The sequence below is a fragment of the Dermacentor albipictus genome, chromosome 1 (assembly GCF_038994185.2).
Source record: "Dermacentor albipictus isolate Rhodes 1998 colony chromosome 1, USDA_Dalb.pri_finalv2, whole genome shotgun sequence".
Lineage (NCBI taxonomy): Eukaryota > Metazoa > Arthropoda > Arachnida > Ixodida > Ixodidae > Dermacentor > Dermacentor albipictus.
This window is the reverse complement of record NC_091821.1, coordinates 35,194,671-35,218,398: the sequence shown is the minus strand read 5'-3', so window position 1 is coordinate 35,218,398 and position 23,728 is coordinate 35,194,671. Positions and strand designations below refer to the sequence as shown.

General features: G+C 48.2%; 1 protein-coding gene across 6 annotated transcripts in view; it reads right to left on the bottom strand.

The window, feature by feature from the left end:
• Positions 1 to 23,728, bottom strand: part of LOC135901050 (acyl-CoA Delta-9 desaturase-like) — a 204,038-nt gene that overhangs the window by 66,581 nt on the left and 113,729 nt on the right. Inside the window, exon 1 of one of the 6 annotated variants that reach the window (XM_065430696.1) lies at positions 20,172 to 20,359. The exons of the other annotated variants lie outside the window; for them this stretch is intronic. The gene's annotated coding sequence lies outside the window, so the exon portion shown is untranslated. Of the gene's footprint in view, positions 1 to 20,171; positions 20,360 to 23,728 lie in introns of those variants that run through there. 6 annotated transcript variants of the gene reach the window in all.

Sequence of the window (23,728 nt, the reverse complement as noted above, 5' to 3'; positions counted from 1 at the left end):
CATCGTATGCGAAATCGATGAAATCGCTAGCTCGAGTCACGTCACTCACCCATTCTTCGTAGCAGTGGCACGAAAAACATCGCTTTCATCGATAGTGAAGGGAAATCTTTAAAATCCGTACATATATTACAACGTTTACGCATCATAAGAGGCCAACAAACAATGACACCAAGGACAACTCAGCGGCAATTACTTGTACATACTCATTGAAAATAAAGAAATTATAAATTAATGAAATGAAAGTGGATGAAAAAAACAACTTGCCACATGTGGGCAACGATCCCACGTCTTCGCATTACGCGTGCGGTGCTCTACCAATTGAGCCACCGCCCGCGCCGTCTTCCCATCCACTTTCTAGGGTATTTATGTGTTACTAGAACTAACCTTGGGAATGTTAGCCAGCGCCACTACTCGTAAACCTTGACGACGATTGTGGAATATCCTTTTCTGCCGCAGGCGTAACGAGTACATGATCTTTTTGAGTGAAGGCAACTGGTCAATGAACCCACTCGTGCTACCTGAAGGCATCAATACCGCATCATTAACTAGCGCGAAAAAGAGAACGGACGAACGCAAGAAGCACGCAAGACAGCTGTCGTCCGTTGTCCTTTTTTTTCCCCGCTAGTTAATGATGTCTGGAGTCTGTAATAAGCACCAACTAGCCCAACTGTCTTCTTTATAAGTTATAAAAGCACATCCACGTGTACGTCCATTTGTTTCGCTGGCTGTCTTTTCTTGCGCGGCTGTTTGATTATTTGTACCAACTTGTTGCTTCGTTCGCGTGCAGTGATGACTCACATCAGCATAGAATGAGCCCGTGCGCAAAGGGTGGCTTCTGAGGGGACATCAGCTGTCGCTCGCGACTAAATAATGAGGAGTTGCAAAGTAGGTCTGTTTATGCGGACGCTATGTTTCCCCAGTTACTGATTTCGAAACCGAGTTCCCCTCCTTGCAAAGTGAACAAATTGCCGGTCAGGGGCTAGCATATATACGAGGTGTTCCAGCGAACACTTTCAAAAATCTTTAAGAGTTGCCTGTGGCCGATTGAGCTGATCTACTCGAAGCGGTGGACAATATTTACAAAAAAGAAAAGGATGAGATGCAAAATAGGCTAATTGATAAAATTCACTAATTAAGTTTTTACCTAATTACATTATGGCCCACATCGCAATTTACAAATTATAGCCGTGGAGTAGCACTGAGGAACCCCGGAGCGCGTGCGTGCGTGCGTACGACCGACCTTATCGTGTATCAATGTGGGTTGCCAACTGGCACCCGCGCGCCGAGATTACGACGCGGCCAGCAGCTGCCGGCCGCGGTGGCCCGGCCGTTGCCGCGTCCCCCGGCTGCTTGAATGCCCACCTCGGAGTTTAGGGCGCGGCTCAGTAACCCCAATTGCGAAGTCGAGAGCGCGCGCGGTGACATCGTGAACGGGACGCCATCGTCGCCCGCGCTGGCGTGGCGCGTGCTCCGGGAGGCGAAGTCGCGCACTAATCTCCCGGCTCGCCCGCGTGCCGCGGTGAAAACGCGCTCACAGCGGTCGTCTCCGCTTTGTGCGGTTGCATGATGGGTCGGGGCCTCTCGGAGCAGGTTGTTTCCGGGGAAAACGGCCGACGAGGAGGAGCGCATGCCCTGGTCGGTCGGTGCGAATTCGCTCTAGGCGCTACTCGTAGATTCTTCTCGCACGGCTCCGACATCGCGATGGCCGATCTGCGCGGGAAGCCGGCATGAATGCCTGAACAGGGGAGAAGATCAGCGCTTGCGTCGCTGGCGCCTGTCCTGGCCTCTGACCCGAAAAGGAAGCGAGTGGTGACGAGGTATCCAAAGGGCAACCTCGACATTAGTCGCAGTTACGCTCCTCGGTGCTTTCGATAAATGTAGAGCAGTGCACGAGATTGCGATTGAAAACATGCCAGCGTCGATATTCGTTTCACGCCTCTCCCACTTGCCTCTGTTAAATCGAAGGGACAGTTGCAATGCGATTGATCATAACTACTTCTTGTACCAACTGCAATTGACGCGTTCGCCACAGTGCAGTGAGTACAGTGTGCGCGAAGACTTAACTCATGTTCTATGCGTCTGCGCTCGCTGTGGGGCCTCAAGGGCTACTCTAACATCTGCTACAAATTTACGTGGCAGCTGCCTAGAGCTGCGCCTTAGAGCAGCGCCGGTGGTGAATTGCGCACAACAAAGGTGCTCTCAGCTTGCCCCAGAGACACCGGCCTGGACCAGATACTTCAATCACTCGGTATTTGTATGTTTGTGCACGTTGCATGCATGTGCTTGTACCGTAGCATGGTGGGTCATTGGGCGAATTGGTGCATATTTAGCGAGTGAAAACGATCGAGCCCGAAAATCACATGAACAAGGGAGGACACTGGACTGTATACCTGAGCAGTGTCCACCCTCGTTCCCGTGAATTTTGGGCTCCCAGCCGCTAAAGTGTGTAGGTATGAATGCGTCATATTATACGTCACCCTCGTCACCTGGAGTGGCATACCAGGCAGTCTTCCATAGCATATATTAAAAAATGTCTCTCTCTCTCAGATTGCGGCGTTCTATAGAAACGGCATTACCGCGATTACTTCCTTTAGGACATGGCCGCCAACGCTTTTCCGCCAGACTCGCCTTTCGTTTTTCCTGTACGCGGCATTGAGACGCTATAGGTGCAGAGCTTTACGAGCAACGAATGCAGAGGTCACATGCAAAACCAGCCTCGAATGGATAATACTTTCCGGGTAAGTAAAGCCTTCACCTGTGACTGGTCATGCGTGCGCAAAACAGAGAAACGAAAAAGAAATGTTGCAGGAAAATTGACCCACCTCAGTAAATGTTAGGACATGGCGTTTACGCACAATCATCGTTAAAATAGTACAAATTAATCAAAATATACAATTCGCTGGTCACGTAACTTAGTAAGAAGAGACGAATTTCGTCGTGGCTGCTGAAAAAATTCAACCAAACGAAGAATGGTTATTATAATTCGTCTCAGAAATAACTAGCACGCATCGCATCGCTTTGTCTTGGGTGTCACCATGCGCAATGCATCGGATTTCGCATCATGATTGATCCTGTGCGATAAACACATAACGTGCACGCAATAAGCATTAGGGGGTCGACTATGCTTGCACAAAATGACGCTTCGCTCTCTCTGGTCATGCGCCTACTCGCACTACTTCGTGCACTAGGTGACACGCCGCTGAACATATATGTATATTTAAAGCAGCGCCACCAGCTAAGGTATTGCCATCGCTGTCCCGGTTACAGAAGCAGCGATCTGCTGCAGTGGCATTGTATTTATGCCAGCGCGTCAGGCAGATTTACAGGAGATCGGGTAACTCGACCACGTAGAACGACAAAACAAAAAAAAAAAAATGGAAGAGAGGGACTGAGCTCAAGACGGCGGCCCCCATTCATGCTGAAAGGCGTCATTTCTGACAACATACGTGGGAGACGCATAGCGACCGTGTGGCATTATAAAAAAACGGGCTGACCCACCCCCACCGCGCCTGTAATTTTTGCAATAAGTACGCAATGTAGGAGAACGTTTTCCTCACCTGAGCATTTGGTCGCAAGAATCTATAGGGCGCGCCTTGCTGTAGCGGATAATCGCACGTCTCATCTGCTATGAAGCTATTCACAACCGACCACTCTTTGACTTGACGGGAAGTCTCCTCCACCGGGACCCGGTTTCCAGACCAGCGTGAAGGTATATCATATACTGGCCCACGGTACGAGTAAACTCGCTATCCGCCGGGCGAAACTTCAACTCAGGAGGATGACTGAGCCACTCGCAAGTGATTTCCTCACTTTTATACCGCGAACTTCGACACAGATTCGAGCGTGGCCTTTTTCGTGCGCCCACGGGGCTCTCGACGGAAGCGCCATACACGAAAGCTGAAAAAGTGCCGACCGTTTGGTCGCATTCACACCACCTCTTCGTCGTGCCCCGTTTGCGTTTTGAGAGTCAACGGTCCGATGTCGCCATGGCCACGCTACGCTGCTATTGCAAGATCTCGCGCTCGCGCGCGCTGTATGGGTGCCGATCGACGCGTGACCCATTCTCGCAGCTGTGGGACCCAGCACGGCAGCCGCCCATCGCGGGCACGCGTTGCCGTAGTTTTTACAGGCGCGCGCGCGACTGGCTCGACAGCCGTGACCGGCCGAAGTCGCCAAGACCGCGGCGTGCACATTGCCGTCGTGTACAACGGGTCCCCCCCTCCGCCGGGACGTCGCGGCCCGCGGGTCAGCCTCCTTGTCAAAACGGGTGACGAGGGGTGCACCCTTTTCTATTTTACTTTCGAGAGTTGTACTTTCTTTCGTGTCCGTTCGTGCCTCGATGACGGCCGTTTATTGGGTCGCGTCATCGCGTGAGATCTTTGTGGACAAAGAGTCGGCCACGCCGCGTTGAAAACTCGCTCCGCGTGCGTAAACTGCGCAGCCACTGGAAAGCGCATGACGCGTGCATGCATGCATGCGCGCCGTGAAAGGTGGCAGGGAGCCTAGCTCGCGCTGAAGGTACGGCATGAATTTGCGTGTATTCACGCGCCGAAGAACTTGACAAGGATGGGGGGGACCCGGCGAGGGGAGTAATGTGACGAACGTCGTGGCGTGCGTTAAGTGAAACACGGCGACGTGTTTCCGTTTTCCTTTTTTTTTCTCTCTCCCGTCGCCTTAGTTGCGCACCATGCAGGTGTACATGCACTAGCTAGTATAGCCGGATTTGGTTCTCTGGGTTTTACTTCGTTTTTCTCCCACATCGAGCGAAACATCTTCTACGCATATAGCTATAAACAAGCAACCTGTGCACGTGGAATAAGCTGCCTCTGGTATCTCCGATGGATATGAGTTCTTCGCTCATTTCCTATGAACGACCGAGAGCTGATGTAACACTGAAGAAATACTATAGCTCGAAATGTTATAGTGACCCCGTTTGAATCATTACTCCAAACTCCACATGTACGCGCTCTTCACTCACGGCACACTGTCACAACAAAACCGAAGGAAGGATACCACACGAAAGTTGTTGCTACAGCGACAAGAATAACAATAGATGAGCAGCGAAGCCCCATGAGATGTCACCCCAGGAGAGGGGTGGATGATGGCATTATTTTCGACAGCTATTGGCATGATTCAATCAGTTAAAATATGCTGTCAGGCAGCAACCTCTACGACATCTCACTGTCAGCGTGCGCTGGATAATGCTATATCAATAGCATTGCGCAGATATCAAAGATGTCTTGCGTTTTCTATTTTTTTCAGCTCTGCACCTATAGTGCATGTCGGCCATATCATTTTTTAAAACTTCTTTTGTCACTGTGACGCTGCATTCATCTTCGCTTCTTCATTGCTGTTTCTAGGTGAACTATTATATATCACGCATATGCATAATGTAATTTGTTCACTTCTGTTTCCACTAATCGCGTAACTGCTTCAAGTGTACGTCCGTTAAACTGCATGAGGCTGCCGCCACTTTGTAACGAATACAGCATAAATGATCTTGAAAATCTGCACCGCGACGTAGCATCTGCACTGTGGCTAACTGCAAGAAAACGAGTTGAAGTCCCCAAGGTGTACAAAGCGCACGCGTTTTCTTGCCGTTGCTTCGCGATTACGAACCGACAGACGGGCTCGAGCGTTTGATTGAACTTCCGTTATTTATCGACCATCACCTAAAATACCTTTATCGAACGAGTCGCGTTCTTCAAGTCAGGTGAGGATGGAGGTGTGCAACGGCACACCGTAATGCTGTCATAAAGATGCAGCGCGCACGAAAGCACACTCGTCTCAAGTCCATAATCAGCTACCCATGATTGCTCAGAAGAGAAGAAATCACGCTCTGCGTCAGCTACAATAAATCCACCTTTCAGTTTTTTTTTCATGTTTCCTGTGCTCTCCGAGGTGCACGCACACTGCCAGCACCGTACAAAAATGCATGTATAAAAGTAAAAAAAATATAGCGTAGATAATATACCTGCTGCGGTCGATGCGAGTGTTCGACCCTGTTCTCTTTCTTGCCGCTTCATCTAAGCACACTCCCCTCCCCTACTGCCGTCTTCAGTCTCCACCAAAAGCCAATGGCAACAACAAAAATATGCCACCGAGCACCAGTTCGAGCCGAAATTTCGAGTGTGGCACCCGGACAACCCAACCGCCGACAACAGCAACACGTTGTTGCGTTTTGTTGCGTTGTTGCGATCCGAGAGCGCGCCGTCGTATTCTTATGACGTCACACACACACACAATATATATATATATATATATATATATATATATATATATATATATATATATATATATATATATATATATATATATATATATATATATATATATATAGGGCGCTTCTTCAAAGTTCAGCACGCAGGACCCAACGTAACATACGCGGGAAAGAGACGACGAACTTTTTGGAAAACTTACTTACTAAACGTTTTTACTAAACGAAGGCTGGTCCACCAGCCGAACACGTTTAGTAAATAGGTGTTGCAAAAAATTCATCGTCTCTTTCCTGCATATATATCTCTCTCTCTATATATATATATATATATATATATATATATATATATATATATATATATATATATATATATATATATATATATATATATACACACACACACACACACACAGAAATTCTAGGAATTGTCGGCTAATGCGTAAGCATGTTTTGGCTCGGCTGCTACTTCGCTTTTCGCTTACTTACTTACCTAGCTTGCGCATGACTACCAATCGCTACCCATCCTCTATATAGCACTATTATATATGTTGACTTGAACAATTATGCATTTATTTTGCAGATATAAGGCGTCACGGGACGGACAGATTTTGCTGCGGTACCCACCAAACAATGCTGACGCATTAAAAGTAGGTAGGCGGGCAATCAAATGAGAACAACGCGTCTGGTGCAACACGTCCAAAGCACTGACGCGACAGAACGCGGCTGATGGGGCGCTATATACGCATATAAGCGAGGCAGCTGGCACGTGCTTGACACCGACGGAGCGTTGTCATGATCACTGCGCCCTTTACCCAGCGATCAGTGCTGGCTGGCCGATTTGCGAAGCAGTGCTAAGGCAGTGCCTCATGACCAGACCACCCATCACCATTCGCGTCTCCGACTGCCGAAGGCGAAACGTATAGAGCCTCTTCCTTTTTTTTTTTTTGTTCTTCCGGCGGCGCTGGTGGTGGAGATGACTTCAACCGGTTCAACACTCGTCGCCGTCTATAATTGCGCGCGACCCTCGGGCGGTGCAAACAAGCCGCACGAACGTTATACATATCTGGCAGGTCAGTCCGTCTCCCATGGGAAGATTTTCGAATGCAACGCAGGTCGAGCTGGCGGCTTGTTAAAAGGCTCTCCGCGAAGTGTATTACACGAGCTTGGTGCGTTGAACTGTAACGATGCGTCAATGTGTACATGTATACCGCGCTGCGACGCGAGACCGTGGAACAAACTGTAGAGAACAACAAGAAAGACGTCCACCGAGGAGGCCGACGTTTACCACAGATGTTACGTCGTTCCTCGTGGTCCTCACCATTTTAACTTGTCATTTGTATACAGTACACTGCGACATCCAACAAACTGGACCTGCAGCCAGTTTACGTTATTCTTTAGACAAATTATTTTGTTGCGCCACTTGTGTCCTTTCCAGAAAGAGATAGATAAAGAGGGAAGGAAAGGCAGGAAGGTTAGCTAAACTTTGTCCTGGCTGCTAGCCTACCTGAGAGGAGGGGGAGTGAAAGAGAGAGCGAGAGAGAGCGAAGACAGTAGTTAGATCAATGACGCGCACTGTACAAAGTGAAACCACTGCTAGCCTGTTTCTTCTCCCTCCCTCTCCCTCCCTCTCTCTCCCTCTATCCCTCTCTCTCCCTCTATCCCTCTCTCTCTCTGTGTATGAGGTGTTCCTATATGTTCACATCATTAATAAGAATAATAATGAAAATCTGATGCCGCTAAGGGGTTATTGCTGTTTGCTATGGGTTATTTCGTTCCCCGAAAATGTACAATAAGGGAGAAGCGACAACAGCGCCTTCTTTTTCAGAACTTTTAGAATGCAATCCGCAATAACTTTAGCGCGATCTACCATGCTCCAGACCTAGCCTGTGTGATCTATGGACTTACTCAGGAAGGAGCAACGCTGTCGTACCGCTTCCGAACCAACTCCGCGTATACCCAGGATTGGTTATTCAAGACTGGACGATGCGCTTCCCCGTTCTGTGCCAACTGTGGTGATATCGCCAACATCGAACATTTCATTTGGATATGCCCGCAGTTCGACACAGAAAGGAAAGCGATGGTCGACAGCCTGCAAAAGAATGGTATTCCGCACAGGACCTTCGAAGAGGTCGTCTTCCCCAGAGGGCCTGCGGCAATCAGGAAGAGGGCGCTACGACTGCTGATTGCCTTCATGTGAGACACGGGGCTCTTTAACACCTGGTGACACACCCCTGATCTCGACTCACAGGAGGCTCAGGTGGAACAATTGCCGGCTATGTATGCTAGGCTAACCTTGTCTGCTGCAACACCACCACCACCACCACCAGCGGCGGCTTCTTTATTTGGGTGCAGAATAAAGTTCAAAACTAAAAAGAATTATCCCGTAAAATGCACTTGTGCAAGATACCGGAATGCTGCAGTGACGCAGAACGGTAAGCACGTAAACAGAAATAAAATACGTCTTCGCAGATGCTCTCGTACGCGAACGCGTATCAAGGCGAACCGAATTTAGGCCACTTCTCACAGGCCTCCGGCGGGGGGAGCACCGGTGTAATGTGGGTTGTCTCTGTATCTGCGGCGTCTTATTTATTTTGGTTCTTTGATATACTGCTTCCAGCTCGTTGAAATGCTATCACGACCGTTGGCGATCACCGTTCCAATTTTGTATCCTCCACGCGTACTCACCGGTGGCGAACGAGTTCAAACTGGCAGCCGCCGAATAAAGAGCAAGAATCACCGCCCGACCTTCCAGTTCGAGGTCCTGAGCACAACCCGTTAGCGCCCAGAGAAATGCGCGGAAGCCGCCAAGTTCTCGGTCACTCCCGTGCGTGGGCTGATTTCGCCAAGGTTATACTGCAGCCGCGATAATATCGCTATACAAAGGTGAACTGCATTGCGTTTCTTATGGCCGTGTTAAAGCTAAGAAAAACAAAAGGAAAAAAAACACGAAAACCCCTCATCGTTCCCGGTCTTTCTCTCCCCTAATTGCTTACAGGCACTTTATTTCGCTACTTTGTGTCCATTCAGTCGACGAACGAGTTATCAAAAGGGTTCATGCGCTTATTAGCGGCACGGCGCAATGAGGACGCGCCTCTTGCGTGCCGCTTCATTTAACCCCGTGCCCTATTTTTGTTCTCGGCCCATGCCTTGTGCAGCGCGTTTTACTGTTTTCCCAGACCTCTCTCACTGTTGTTGTTGTAGAAGTAGAAGAACAAAGAACGACAACGTCATTTTTTGCCGAAATAAGTGTACACCAACGGCAGACGTCCTTACGTGTAACCATTCTGGGGCTCTAATCCCGCTTACCTGCACTACCTAAACCCCACTGTTGCGATTAACTCATATGAAACGTAAATTAGCAAGCTTTTATTACTTCGGGATAACCATGCTAATAGGCAGTCCTAGCAGTTGCACTGCGCAACGCAAGCAGATGGGAAGATTTATTGTGTTCCCGCCTTTATGTTCCCCGATCGGTGGCTGGAAATCGTCGATCGGCGCAACATGGTATACACGTGACACGCACGCAGAATAGACTTTGGTGCCGCAGCTGCGTAGCGTGCTGGCGGAAAAGGGCGAATTTTCTCTCCGATTGCTGCAATCTCCGAGTCACTGTCGCTGTAGCCGCAGTGATGCCCCGGTGACTCATTGACGTCATTCTCCATAAGCGTGTACTAAGGAACGCTTGATAGTTTGCGTATTAGCCTAAGTGAGCCACAACACAAATACGCAGAGGATGTTTCATGCATCGTCAACGCAGTAAATCGGGCACGTTCCTCCCATTTGATGAAGAAATTGCTTCGACAAAAAAGAAAAAAAAAGAAAGACCAAGAAAGCTTGAGCAGCAACTGTGCTCGTACAATACATCATTTTGGTTCAACGCATATGCTCAGACTGTGCACGAGAGCCGTGCGCCCTCTCCTACAGTACATGCTCACCCAGAGAGGTCCATACACGCTTCCACCAGATCGCATACGGACCACGCGGCTCTATAGGGAGCTTTAGCATACCGCTACGGGGCCCTATCGTTACATCAGCCTACCCGCTACGGTGGCTCGATGGTTCAGTGGCTATGATGTTCTGCTGCCGAAACCAAGGTCATTGGTTCCGTTCCCGGACTCATTCCGATGGAGGCAGTACGCAAAAATGTCGTGTACCGAGGTTAGGCGAGAGAGAGAGAGAGAGAGAGAGAGAGAGAGAGAGAGAGAGAGAGAGAGAGAGAGAGAGAGAAATGATGTATAGAAAGACAGCGACGCCAATCAGAGGTAGTTCTGGTTGGTTTTCCATCAAGCGGTAAGGGGCAAGAATATAGAAAGACAGAACAGAGAAGCACGAAGGAACGTAAAGTGTGCGCGTAGTTCAGGCATAGCACACTGTGTTATGAAGGTCTATCATGTACGCCGGTGGACTTCAGGAACTGGAGCAGCGTCGACATAGCCTCGTACGCGGAAGTCAATTGGAAGAAAGTCACTTAGGCCTTTGTTCTACTAGTGAACGACTGGAAACATGTTAGCAAAACCATGTCTAGCTTGGTCCATCACAGCAACTATTATTATTTACTCGGGAAATTCGTACATACTGTGGCACATCGGTATGCAGTCCGTGATGATTGTCAACGTTAATACTTCAGAACGATGAAACGTGTAATAAATCTATCCAGCACATCATGACAGATGCATAAATATGCCAATAAGTATACGTGTTTTTTGATCAACCGATTGAGCGTTTGCTAAACAGGCTTCAGAAAGTCGTGGAAAAGAGTGCGTTGCAATTGCATCGCAGTACACGTTAAATATGACGTGTTACCATATCAAAAACGTTTTTTCGCTACAAGAACCCCCGTAGGCGACTATGAAAATATACAGCTAACCTCCTGCGTGCGGAGCTATACTGCTATACCGGATTTGTTTACTGGCACATAACCTTCTCTACTTTGGTGAGAAGGGATTATTTGCTGCTTGCGTGGCATATTTGATCCAAGTAAAGCAAAATGCCTCCAAAACAAACAAAAGTTACACGTATTGCCAAAGGGTTTCCGACTACTTTGGGGACAGAGGCACGCGCCGCTAGAGGGAGCGTATATGCCCCCCTCCCCTCTCGTGTTTGGCGCTTTGGCAGCCTTGCGCGTGCTTTCGTGCATGATCAAGATAGTGAAGGCTAGACCTCGCTTACCTTATGGCATTGACTAGTGAGGAAGCACGACAGCGAAAACGACAAGAGAAAACAAAGTTCACGAGGAAAACAAAACAACGAACATGTTTTCTTCGAGCAACCAACAGCAAGCCGCATATGCCTTTTAAATCTTGGAACACTTGCCAAATGCTCGTGCAACCAAGCATCTTGCACGCACGTAAAGCGCGCGTTACGTCGAAAGTATGCACTTGGCAGAGGGACGGAAGTGCTGGGCGAGGGCTGGTACGCGCTTGCTGGCTCGACACCATATATCTGTCCGGCTAGATTGTTATAGTGTAGGTGAACTGACGGAAAAGGCCGGGGACACCTTAGCACTTCTTATGAGTTGCGAATGCGACTGAACGCCGCTGAGCGGTCCTTCGAGTCATGAACTCCTCGCGGGCAAGCGAGCGTGTTGAGACGATTGGCGCGTTTTGATTTGGCCTTACAGAGTCGCAGTCAGAACGCAGGCGAAAGATGGCGCGGACAAGGAACGCGCGGATAACACAGGCTTCCGTGAGCGATAGCGAAGGTGATTTGGCGTTGAGGAGATGCCCTCTCCCCTCACACAACACCTGGCGCGCTACTGCGGCAGTACAGGTCTTCGGTTTCGCCCGCTCTGCTCCATCGAGGCGCGTTCGTGACGTGGCGTCGCAGTCAATGGGAATGTAGATGACGTTTTGCTTCTACAGTCGCCGCACGCCAGCTTTTTCGCTCAATGAACCATTTGGCGCTTTCGCATTAAAAAAAAAAAAAAAGAGGAGGGGGGGGGTTAAGTGGAGGAAAATGCACCTGCTTCAGTTCACGAGCATTTCTCGAAGCAATCAGCATGATCAACGCTACGTGCCTTAACGGCTGCGTTCTTATTCATTGGGCTTGCGGAACCCGAAATTACGATGATAACAATAAACGATGACGAGAAAGAAGAGAGGCTCCGTTCTATGTGTACGTCTGTGTGTATATACGTGTTGGTGCGTTAAGCTCGCTTTTCCATGTCTGAGGAGTGTGGAGGAAAAAAAAATGGTTTCGGTGTAACTTCTTACCTTCGCACTCTTTCGGGCCGCCCGCTCCGTGCAAGCAACAGATTCTCTTCGTGCGATTTCTGACAAATGGCAGTGGCATTGTCTCTTAAATTATTATTTTCTAATGAAGCGCATTAGTTTCCAGCGATGAAAGCAGATTCAGAGCAATGAAGCGCGACTACGCTGTTTGTACACCATGATATATGACGGAGATCGCTGAAGCGGCCGCTGAATACCATTAAGGACAAAAAAGAAAGAAAATGCAGGGGGAAAACGTCCGTTCGCGACTCGAACCGTCACGCCAGGTAATTGATATTCCGACGAGCATCACATCGGGCGCTGGCAAGAGGAAGGCGCACGTTCCTTGCGTCGCAAACCATTTCCTCCCTGACCGCCCCCTCCCCCACCCCTTCTCTGTCCGTGTGTTCACATTCACACCTCTTAGCGGGAACGTACAACGCGTCGTTACGGAGAGGAAAGCACAAGAACCTGCACACCACGAGGAAAATAAACTGCGCAATGACATATATCGGCGTCCAGACTAAACGTTTCTGCGCCGCGGGCCGAGGCAAAGCCCGTCGCTTCGCATTTGGCGAAAGCGGACGAGCGAGTACGTCGGCGGCCGCTACTCGATAATGTGAGAACAAACTTTCGATGCTGTCCTGTAGAATGCCGAACACGCTTATACAGGGCACGCGGGGTGCAGTTTACGAACGGCAAGCGCAATCAGTTTATATGTTTAGCTAAAAAAACATAGCAGAAATTGGAGAAGCAAGACAAAAAGAATCGCAGCGCACAACTTGCTTGCTGCCACACCTCCCACCCACCAAAAGAAAAGGAAAACTACTCACCACATAATGTTTCGTAGAACGTTATATAGCCTCAAAGTACGGATAGTGTGCATGAGCCTGAACTTTATTTTTACCCTAGCGTTTAATGCAACATTGCGTCATCAACCATTTGTTTCTCTTTCAGTATTCCTTTCGTCATGTAATTCAGCATTTTTTCGAGCAGTTATTATCACTAATAGCTCCTTAACCCACATGGAAGTGAAATGATCGAAGTAGCAGACAGAACATGCTTTCGACATCTCCGGCTGATCCTCTAGCTAAATCTGTCGATCTGTGTGCTTACTGTTCCTGCGGAGGGGCACGGTCAGGCACTCAACTACACCGAGTTCTGTTATACTGTATGCGACAGTTTTTTATGCCTGCCAATTATATTCATGGCTCCAACATCTCTGGACAATGAAAAGGTCTGAGCCTCAGTGAGTTCATGAGAGCGTTCCCAACCGCGAAGCAAGAATAAACTTATGAGAGTGAATTCATGTCCAAGGACAATATACTCGTATCACGATGAGCTAAAGTAAGAAAGGGAAAAAAATATTCAAAAGCTTTCTGCTCACTGCGGGTGAAAGAAGACGGGAAGCGAAATCAAACGAGAACGCTGGCGTTAAATTAAGGTGCCCGATATCCTCCTTCGGTTCATGGCAAATGTGAACGTGTAATTTTGTTTTTCAATACTAAGCAACAGACTTTCGCATGCCAACTTCCAGCTTGCAAGAGCTTTCAAATGCAATGCACACACAGCAAGCTCTCGCACAGCACAGTGTACATAGCAGCAACCACATGCGGGATGCATTTGGAGCGTATCTTCAGGGCCGGACGTCAGCGCGTCTGGCGCGGGATGCTTCCATGACGCGTTCCATGTCGTTTCCGCTTTAAGTGAAAACCCCAGAAAATACAAGCCGGCCCTCATTTATAGATACTGTAGAAATTACGCGGCGTCGAAACTGATGCACTCTAATGTCACACCGAAACTAGACAATACCTAAATGCAAGGGGCACGCGATTTCCACTCCGGGACAGAACATATAAAGCAATAAAGAGAGCAAATTGTGATTGACGGGAAAGCCTTTCCGACACTGGTACAGGTCTAGAGGAAGGACCCTCTGAGCGCCCTTCTAATAGTGCAAGTGTGCGCCGGGACGCAACAAGGGGCGAAGCACACCTGTATAACGTCGGCTGGTCTCTGAGGCTGGTGGCGGCGTTTTGTTACAACCCGACCACGTGACGACGTCCATAAGAGCGCGCGTTTCCAGCAGCGCATACTGCATAAAATAGGACGTCCGCTGCAGCCTTTCCATGGCCACCGGGTCGCGTTACGAGCGAGTAAAAACGGTACGCCGCAGCGGCGGCGGCCAGCCCTTATCGAGGTCGAGTTCAGGGGTAGGCATTCCCCCGCTGCCTCGTTTTCCTGCTCCGGAACAACGCTTCGCGCGGTTCGCGAGTGTCACGTGGTTGCGGCGACAGCCGACTGTAGTGCACTGCGCACCCCACCGCGGGAAGAAGAGCGCATGGGCGCTGCATCCCCGTTAAGTGCTCGGGACGCGCTCCTGTTTAACCTGTCCTACAGGCCTCTGTACACTGCGTGACACCATGGCTGCGGCGTGTACGCATTCTCTGTGGTTCGAGATCTTGAACAACAGTCATTGCGAGGGAGCGGACACTGCGCACCTCTGCTGAAGCAGCGCCACCGACGGACGCCATAGTGGCGGACTACAAAAGGTCGTCATCGACAAGCGTGGCCTCAACTTGGCAGCAGCGGCAGCGCTGGGAGGCAACCGCCTGACCTCATGTTAATCTGTTCTACAGAATCGTCATGATTCACGCACGGGCGTTTAACTGGACAACGCTGTACAATAAGATCTGGGCTGGTCATCCCCCCCAAAAATTTATCGCATGGAAGCGCGCTTTGATAAGTTTGCCAGCTGGTACCTGTACGCTGTGTAGCGTGATGGCGGTCAATTAAGGAAAATAGCCACGCAAGAGCAGAGGCGCCAGCAGTATTAGACAAAGCCCTGGACCTCTATTCGCGAAAATCACTGACGGTAGCATTATCCGAGAGAGGAAATTCTAGCCAATCTCGATGCGGGATGTATCAGTGAAGGCGGTCGATCAATGGAAAAGAACACTTACGAATGAAAATCTTTGTCAATTGAGCCCTTGATTCACACGGTATAGAACACAACGACGAGATGATAAAGCTTGGCTATGAATGAGGGGAAAAAAAATGAAGACGGGAAATATGAACATGAAAGTTTACCAGAGGGATATGCATGGTCACAATTCACAAAGCTTGTCGTTCATGTATATAGTTCTCTACCATTGGGCAGTCACCTTCGCCGATTGGCAATAATTTTCTCCCACTAAACATTCTAGCGCTAGAGCTTCTTGTGAATACGGACCGTGGATTGCAGCAGCAGCGTTTGTGAATACGAGCCTTATACTGCTACGAACGAAAATTTATTATGAAAGCTGCGAACAGCGATATAATTTTGTGCGAGTGACTCTACAAAAATCGGGTGCAGCACAGAGAAGTAACCAAATGGAAGTTCAGGGAAAGATATTTTGCCAGTGTCAATCCACCATATATGCTTTGTCAGTACAGTGTATTTTTTTTTCCAGTCAAGCTATTAGACATGACTGTAGCAGAAGAGCAGGGCTCCATCAGCAAAGTCGTCTGGACAATTTCGCCAATTGTTGAACATTTTGAGATGTCGCCATACGCCCTAAAATATTACTCACTGTTTGTGGATTACGGGTAGGCGGTTTCACGCAGTACTGAACTAAACACAAAACAAAACAGACTGTCTTTTTTCAGGGATTCTTGGCTCGTATTCACAAAGCTGCTTGTATTCTATAGCAGTTTGTAAGGCTTGGAAGAAGACCGTCAATATCGATGTAGAACATAATATTAGACGAGGCGGCCAGCCAACGACGGAAAGTTGTTTAGAATGACTTCGTGAATTTAGCGCGTTCCTCTCAAAGAAAGCTTATTGTATAATATGTTGTCCTCCAAGGGAAGCAGCCACCGAATGAACAACGAAATCAAATCACCAAGGAAGGAACAAGTAGACTGCTCTGCGCCGCGACTATTTCCCCCTGTTGCTAGGTTGGCCAGATGCGAGGCCGGAACGCGTGACTAACGACCACACTTTGTGATGCGTTGAAGCAAATCCCTCTTTGTGGGCCAACTTTCACTCGTACTTTGCTGGGGGACCATGAACGTTACTGGCTTCATAATGAAGCACAACGAACGTCATTCCCAATAGAATCGCATCGGTAATGATCGATGGGAGGAGTTGGCAGGTTTGTAGGCCAAATAGCTCGTGTGGTGCCTGTAACGGCCGGAATTGAGCGCTGGATTGTGCCTGCATTCTCTTGCTTTTTCCTTATTACGTGCATTTTAGTCTTGAAATTTCGCAATTTGAATCAGTTAGGCAATTTCGAAACAAAGATTCAAGTTAACGCAGTGCTTTGTGACCCACGTGAAATGCAAGTTTCTGCTCATGCAAGAACGAACAGTGCAACGAATAAGAACGTTGGCAAGGACAATAAGCTTCTTTTTGCACTCAAAACATATCGTGATGAGTGAATCTCAGCTGTGAATCGAACCTTGAAATTGAAAAAAAAAATACATAAAGGACTCATTAATAAGAATGACGACTATGAGGTTGCGTGCTCTCCAAGCTCTCATTGTAAGCGCAATGCAGCAGTCGGCTACCTTTGGGACACTCATGCGGGAACATGAGGGCATTAGATACTAATTCGAATAAGTCTACTATGTTAAGGGAAACATTCTTTGATGTACTAATGCTAGTTCCATCAAAAATATTTATCAAGTTATCTGAAAACTTTCGCCACAAATTAACCTTCTAACGCTTTATTAATTTATTATTATGGTCTTGCAACCGATCTTCAACTATAATGCAGCACAAATGTGACAGTTCTTGTGTCGCAGTTAAGAATCAACTGAGAGGGCCACTGACCACCTTGACCACCTGTTGGAACTATAGCGTGGCAATAATCAGCAAAAGCATGTTGCCCCAATCATAATAAACTTACTCACACTAGCCTGCAATAACCTAAAATTCACGTTTAGGTTACACTGACTGTCGAATTCGAGCAGTTGTGCGTTTTGTACGTGGAATGGCCGGGGCGCGAAAGGTGTTGACTGTGCACGTGGCCCTATCGGCGCGCGTACACGCCTTCAACGCCTCTTCCGTTCCTGCGCCTTCCTGCTCTCTGCCATCTATATATTTCATTTTTCCGCTGTCCCTACGTATCGTAGGCAACCAGATGTTTTTCTAATTAACGTCCCGGCCTTATCACTTTTTTTTTGTTGCTCTATTTCTCCCTCTCAGGTACAAGGATTCATTATGCGCTTGCCTAAACACATTACTCATTTGCGAACGTATGCTGCATACTCCGACTCTTCCTACATGACAAGGAATAGCCGGCATCATCCCCTGGTGCCGCCATCTATTTATATAATACCAAAAAAAAAGAATGAAGAAAAGAAGACCGAAGAGGTTGAGAAATATTTCTTTTTGTGCGCGCGACAGCGATTTCGAAGTTTCAAGAGGCAGCCTGATGTTTCGTTAATGGCTTCGAAAGGGTGGGCAAGCAACGCGCGAGAGTGCGTTTTATGACACCAAAACACCTCTTTTTTTTTCCCCTATCTTTTACCCACTCTTTTTTGTCCTTTTTCACGAGGTTGCGATATGGAAAGGGTTAACGCGGAAACCAGAAACACGTAGGCGCTGTGGGGTGGCCCTTTATGGCAACTTCTAAGCGTGATTTACGTTGTCAGTTTGACAACCACGCTGGCAGTTCCACGGCTATAAAAAAAGAAAAAAAGACCGCGTGCCTGTGAGCTGCGTTTTAGTGTCGCGCTTCATATCTCACAACCGTTGCCACAGTACGCGAGAAAGGTCATAACGGCTTGGTTATTGTTTATGTCGCCCTCCTTCTGAGATACAATTACTGCAAACTATCCCAAAAAATTTGAACGTGGCAACACATTAAGTATGCCGAATCCGTGTGCATGTATACAGAGAGAAACAATCAAGGAAACAAGAAAGGCTCCCTGTGTAGAAAGTGCGCTGCGTTGGCGTATAAGGAAAATGCATTCGCTCGTCCGGAGATCACTCAAGATTAGCTTAGTGACTCCGCGCAGCTTATTCATTTTTTCCATCAGTATGGGCCCGAATCGTATAATATCGCACGCTTGCCCTATGCCGACTATCAAAGCTGGCATACTTAATGATCCCTGCAACTCTTCCTTTACCCGAAAGTCAATCGCGTGCGTGGCGCTGTCCTGTGTTGAGTTAGTAGCGACGCAATTTCTCAAAGCCTGCGGCGATATTTGCTCTTGTTTATTGTCATGGGTCTATCCAATTCACCAGCAGCTAAATTGTGTAACACGGTGACTGAAGTGGCCGAAGAAGCAGCTTCTTCGGCCGCTTCAGCCACCGCCTCGAAGAAGGGACCGAGCCGATCTCGAAACGTCGGGAACTTCTTAAGCAGTTTTCGCTTCTAATACTTCCTATGCAGCCAGACAGATCTCTGTCGAAAATGTTTACCTTTAAGATTTATGTATGTATGTATGCATGCATGTATGTATGTATATGTGTGTGTGTGTGTGTGTGTGTGTGTGTGTGTGTATGTATGTATGTATGTATGTATGTATGTATGTATGTATGTATGTATGTATGTATGTATGTATGTATGTATGTATGTATGTATGTATGTATGTATGTATGTATGTATGTATGCTTGCATGAACGAATGAATGAATGAATGAAAGAGAGAGAGAGACAGAGAGAGATAAACAGGGTGGGAAGGCCGCGAGGTTGACCGAAGAAGATTCTGGTTTGCTACGCTGCAATGGGGGAAGGGTTAGAGGAAATGAAAGACTGAAAGAATAATCGGGGAAAAGCAGAGGCACGAAATAATAAATAGAGGAGGTTGAGAACGTGCGTGAGGACTAGACTCTCTCTATAGACCACTCGAATGCGAAAGTTTCAAGTGCCTTGAATGTCTTGTGGTGTGACAACTGTATGCTTCGACGTTGCAGGACTGTCTGCTGCGAAAGCGGCCGGTCGCCAAGACGTGCCAACGAGGACGAATTAATTAATTATTTATTTATTTTCTTGTGCGTCAGGCGCGGCAGAAGTCACTTATAAAATATGTATTCCTTCCGATGTCTCCCGTGCGACATTTGTTCCGGCACTATAGTGGGCAACTATAAGATTATCAAACGCAAGTATGTATCACATCTTTTTATATATATATAAAGCATCACAACGCTTCCCGAGATAGAACAGATGAGCTTCATTGCGAGACACACGAGCTTTCCATGTGGCAAGTTACTTGAACGATCCTCTAAAAATACTACGCTTTTGTTGCTGGTATTTTTCATAGGACCAGTTCAAGTAACTAACCATGCAGTATTGATTTACCACAATGCATTATTGCTTGCACTAGACAAGAGCATCCAGCCACATCTACATATAAAAACGTTGCTTATAGACCTTGACCGGATCCGATGAAGTCGCGTTTCATTGCAAAGTATTAACGGCAAGCTGTCGCTCAAGCGAAGATCCCTCCAAAGAGGGCCATAATAACTTACGCAACAACAGCGTTTACTTTCTAGCAATCGACGACATTATTGCGAAATGCGCGTGACCTGCACTTTACGGGAGCCAAAATCCATCGGCATGAAGCTAGCAGGCTTCACTTACGTCTCAGTGACTGTTCGACAAATGTCTCACACACTCAAACGTCGAACGGCCACTGTACACTCGCGACTATTCCCATAGGCGACAAATTCTCTGGCAGCGAGAGTACGGCAGTTTCGCCGCCAAAACAACGCGCGAGCTAATGTGCGCAGGCGAGCGTTAGAAGCGTGCAGCTCACCTGTTTTGGTATCCGATTTTCTGGAACAAGAGGATGGAGTACGTGAGAGCGACGACGCCTGTTGTTACGTTATTCCACAGTCAGATGATTCCTCTGGATTTTTTCTTTTTTCCCTCTAAAGCCTTCAGTGAATGGACTGCGCGCACAATGATGTTATAAACTCAGCTCTGTTTCTCCTCCCTGGTCGATGCGTGCACTCGAGTGGGACCGATGTGCTGTGGGCGGCGAAATTTCTCGTTCTGGCGGAGACCGGAGATGGGCGGCCGTTTAAATATATACGATATTTAAGAGGAAACGAGATGCGCTCGCGCAGGCGCGTGCGTACGACACCGAATCTGCGCGTTGCGGCACCCACAGATTTCTCATTTTCTCCCTTTCCTTGTCTCTCTTTATTTGGCTGTTATTTCCTTTTTTTTTCTTCTTTCCATCACGAAGCTTGCAGTGTTGTGCTCTTCGGACACCACCCGTGGGAACAAGTACCGCTAGGCGCCATCATCGCCTTGGAGGAGACACCGAGAACCCCTCCCTCTCCGGCGGCTGCTATCGCGTGAGGCGCTTTTCCTCTCCCCTGTGTCTCTCGTCCTTCGCCGCATATCTTCCCTCTCCCAACACAGTAACGCCTTCATTACCGCCTCCGGTGCGCGTCCGTATCTTGCATGCGTTCAATTCTCGCTGGTCAACGGCACGGAAGCTTTGTCGTTCGTGCGAATTGCGTGTACTCGCGCGTATCGCTGGTCTCCCCTTCATTCTGTTCTACTTCTATACTTCTTTACTCGCTCGCGCGCGGTAAAGCTCACGGAGTTTTTGTGAATCACACGTGTATTACAATTATCTGCGGCATATACTCTGCGTAGACAGCCGAGAGCACATCCACCAGAGTTGCTGAGTGGGGCCGCATACATTCCATTCCAACTGCACGCCACAGAGCGGACATCTCAGTAATTCCACTTCTTTTAACTCATCGGAATGGTGAGAGTTGGAGCATATTTCCCCTATTGAAGCAGCCGAGTCGATCCATGGATTCCGCTCCTCCAATTCCAACAGACGAAATGGTTTCTCTATAATTGTTCGCCCTTGTGTGCCTAGTAAATATGCGAACACATTTTTGAAGTCTTGACACCATTACAAATAATGTTACATACTATTTTTATTTTCGCGTATCGGCTGCTATGTTGTCACATTGTTGACTAAAACAAAAGCGAAACGCATTGACATATCTTGTGGGACGATCTTTGTTTCACGTTTATTGGCATATCAACGAGCACCATTATTTATCCAGCACGTCTTTTTGATCGCCTGTTATCGCGCCTTCTGGGTAATCGACAGTGTTAGGGGAAAAACAAACAAACACGGGGCGCGTTTCCTGCTCGCCCGTAGACTCGTACACAGGGTGAATGTTTGCGACGTAGTTTTAGGCCTCTATCCTTTTGTGATAGGTAAAGTATGCTCTTGCTAAATCGATTAATGCTTGAGGCCTAAAAGTTGTTGCTTTTAAATGCACTTAAACTATACCTTGTAACGCAGAAAAGTTTCCGGGTCTTTAGCATTTGTATAGGACAGCATTATGTAATACCACGGTGGAGAAAATCACGATGCGTAGATACTGAAAGAGCCGGTATTGAGGAAAAATTCAGAAATCGTATAATTGGCCAGGTCCAGCTTATGTCGTCCTTCACTGGTCGATCTGGAGCGGCCGCCGAAATCCTCGAGCGAGCGCTCGGGTTTCACAAATCCGAATCGGCCAGCGGAGCGCAAAAGCGCTCCGCGGGGAATCACACAGGAAGTCTGCGTACATGTCGCACAAACCGGTTCCGTAAACCATGCCCGGCTTCCGTTCTGTACGTTTCCACGGCAACCAAACTCGCCGTCCCCCGTGCGTAGTTTGAGCGCGGCAGTCGCATAGCCGTCATTTCCATGTCGCGCCCGCAAGGATTGTGCATGGACAACATGCATAGAAGGCTTCGTACAGCACCTGCGTCACTTCGTAATTGCTCTTGTCCGAGCTCTCATCGCTTAACGCGAGCGCTGCAGCAGCATCGAACGTAGCCATTTTGCGAAGCAACAAGAGAGAGAGCAAATGATAAATGAAAGGTAGGGAGGTTAACCAGGACTGAGCCCGGTTGGCTACCCTACACTGGGGAAAGGGAAATGGGGACGGAAAGATTAAAGAAAGAAGAGGAAGTCCACCGGGGATATCGTTGAGTCACTCAGTCCGGATTACGGACGCTGACTCAATCCTGTATCTTTCAAATATCGCAGCAGCGCTTTTGTGGCCTTTTGTAGCTGCGATATTCGAGGCCATGGTCCCAAGATCTTGTTCAAGGTGAACGGTTTTCTAAGCAACAAAATATTGTGCGTACCAACCGGGTACCGATTTCGCTTGAAGACGGAAGTGACGCGAGCTATTTCCTCCCGAATCCGCGCCTCTGCGGCGGAGCAAGTGCGAGCGATCCGGCGCGGAGCGAGTTGATCCGAAACGACCAGTGGAACGCGCGAACCCGCTCCAGATCGACCAGTGAAATTCGGATACGTTGCCGCGGAGCAAGAAATCCTGCTCCGAATCGACCAGTGAAAAAACGTCATTAGTCAAATGGACCAATATACCAGTTTTATACTCTCGCTTAAAATCAACATTAAGCATTCCAGGACTAGGTGCCCATTCCATTCCAACACCTTTCCGGAATCTCGGGCCCTCTTTCCATTCGCATTCCATTCCGGGTGTTTGAACATGTGGAATCAATTCCGGAATAATCGCGACTCTGGACTTGCCACTCCGCAACTCTGACGTCCACTCGCACGTGTGTCTGAAAACTGCGCGGCAAAATCTTGGCTCCCTGAGAACCCAAAGAAGTGAATGAGCAAATACGTAGCCATCGTCGCACTCTGTACGTATACCGACAGTGAAGTTGTCTTTACTTGTTACTGTAGACTGGCTTCACGTCCGAAACCGCGGCTGGGATACGAGAGCCGTCAGTCTGTATTCAAGAAACGGAGGCGCCGTGGATTAAATAAAACTTTGCCAGGCTTCCTCAGCGTGCGCCAAAATGGCAAGCGCTAATTTTCGCACTCATGCCTCATTCGGAACGTGACCGCCGCGCTGCGACCCATAAATCGAAACACAGATCGAATTAGCATGCAGCTGAACGCCAAGACACGTTGGGCCACCGCGAGGATTCGACAACTAGCTCGGTAGCTCTGAAAATGAGAAATAGCCATGCAAAGAATAACGCAGGAAGCTGTAGGCGCCGCCCCTCAGTGAATACTTCTCCCTATATAAGCCACAGCGAAAAAGCGCGAATTTCCCCTCCGCACTCTGGAATAAAGGCTAAAAGGAACAGTTCTGTATAATGATTACGCAACATCACACTAATCCTCATTTACTTCTATACAGCTCGATAGCAGGCGTTTACTCCCGATATCTCGAGCCACGCGTTCACTAGCAATTCTTCAAGTTTCGCTTAAGTCAAGGTCACCTTAAACTCCGCAAATACAATATGTAGTGAGCTCGAATGTTAATAAATACGCGGGTGATGATAGCGGCCTTTTGAGCGTAAAAC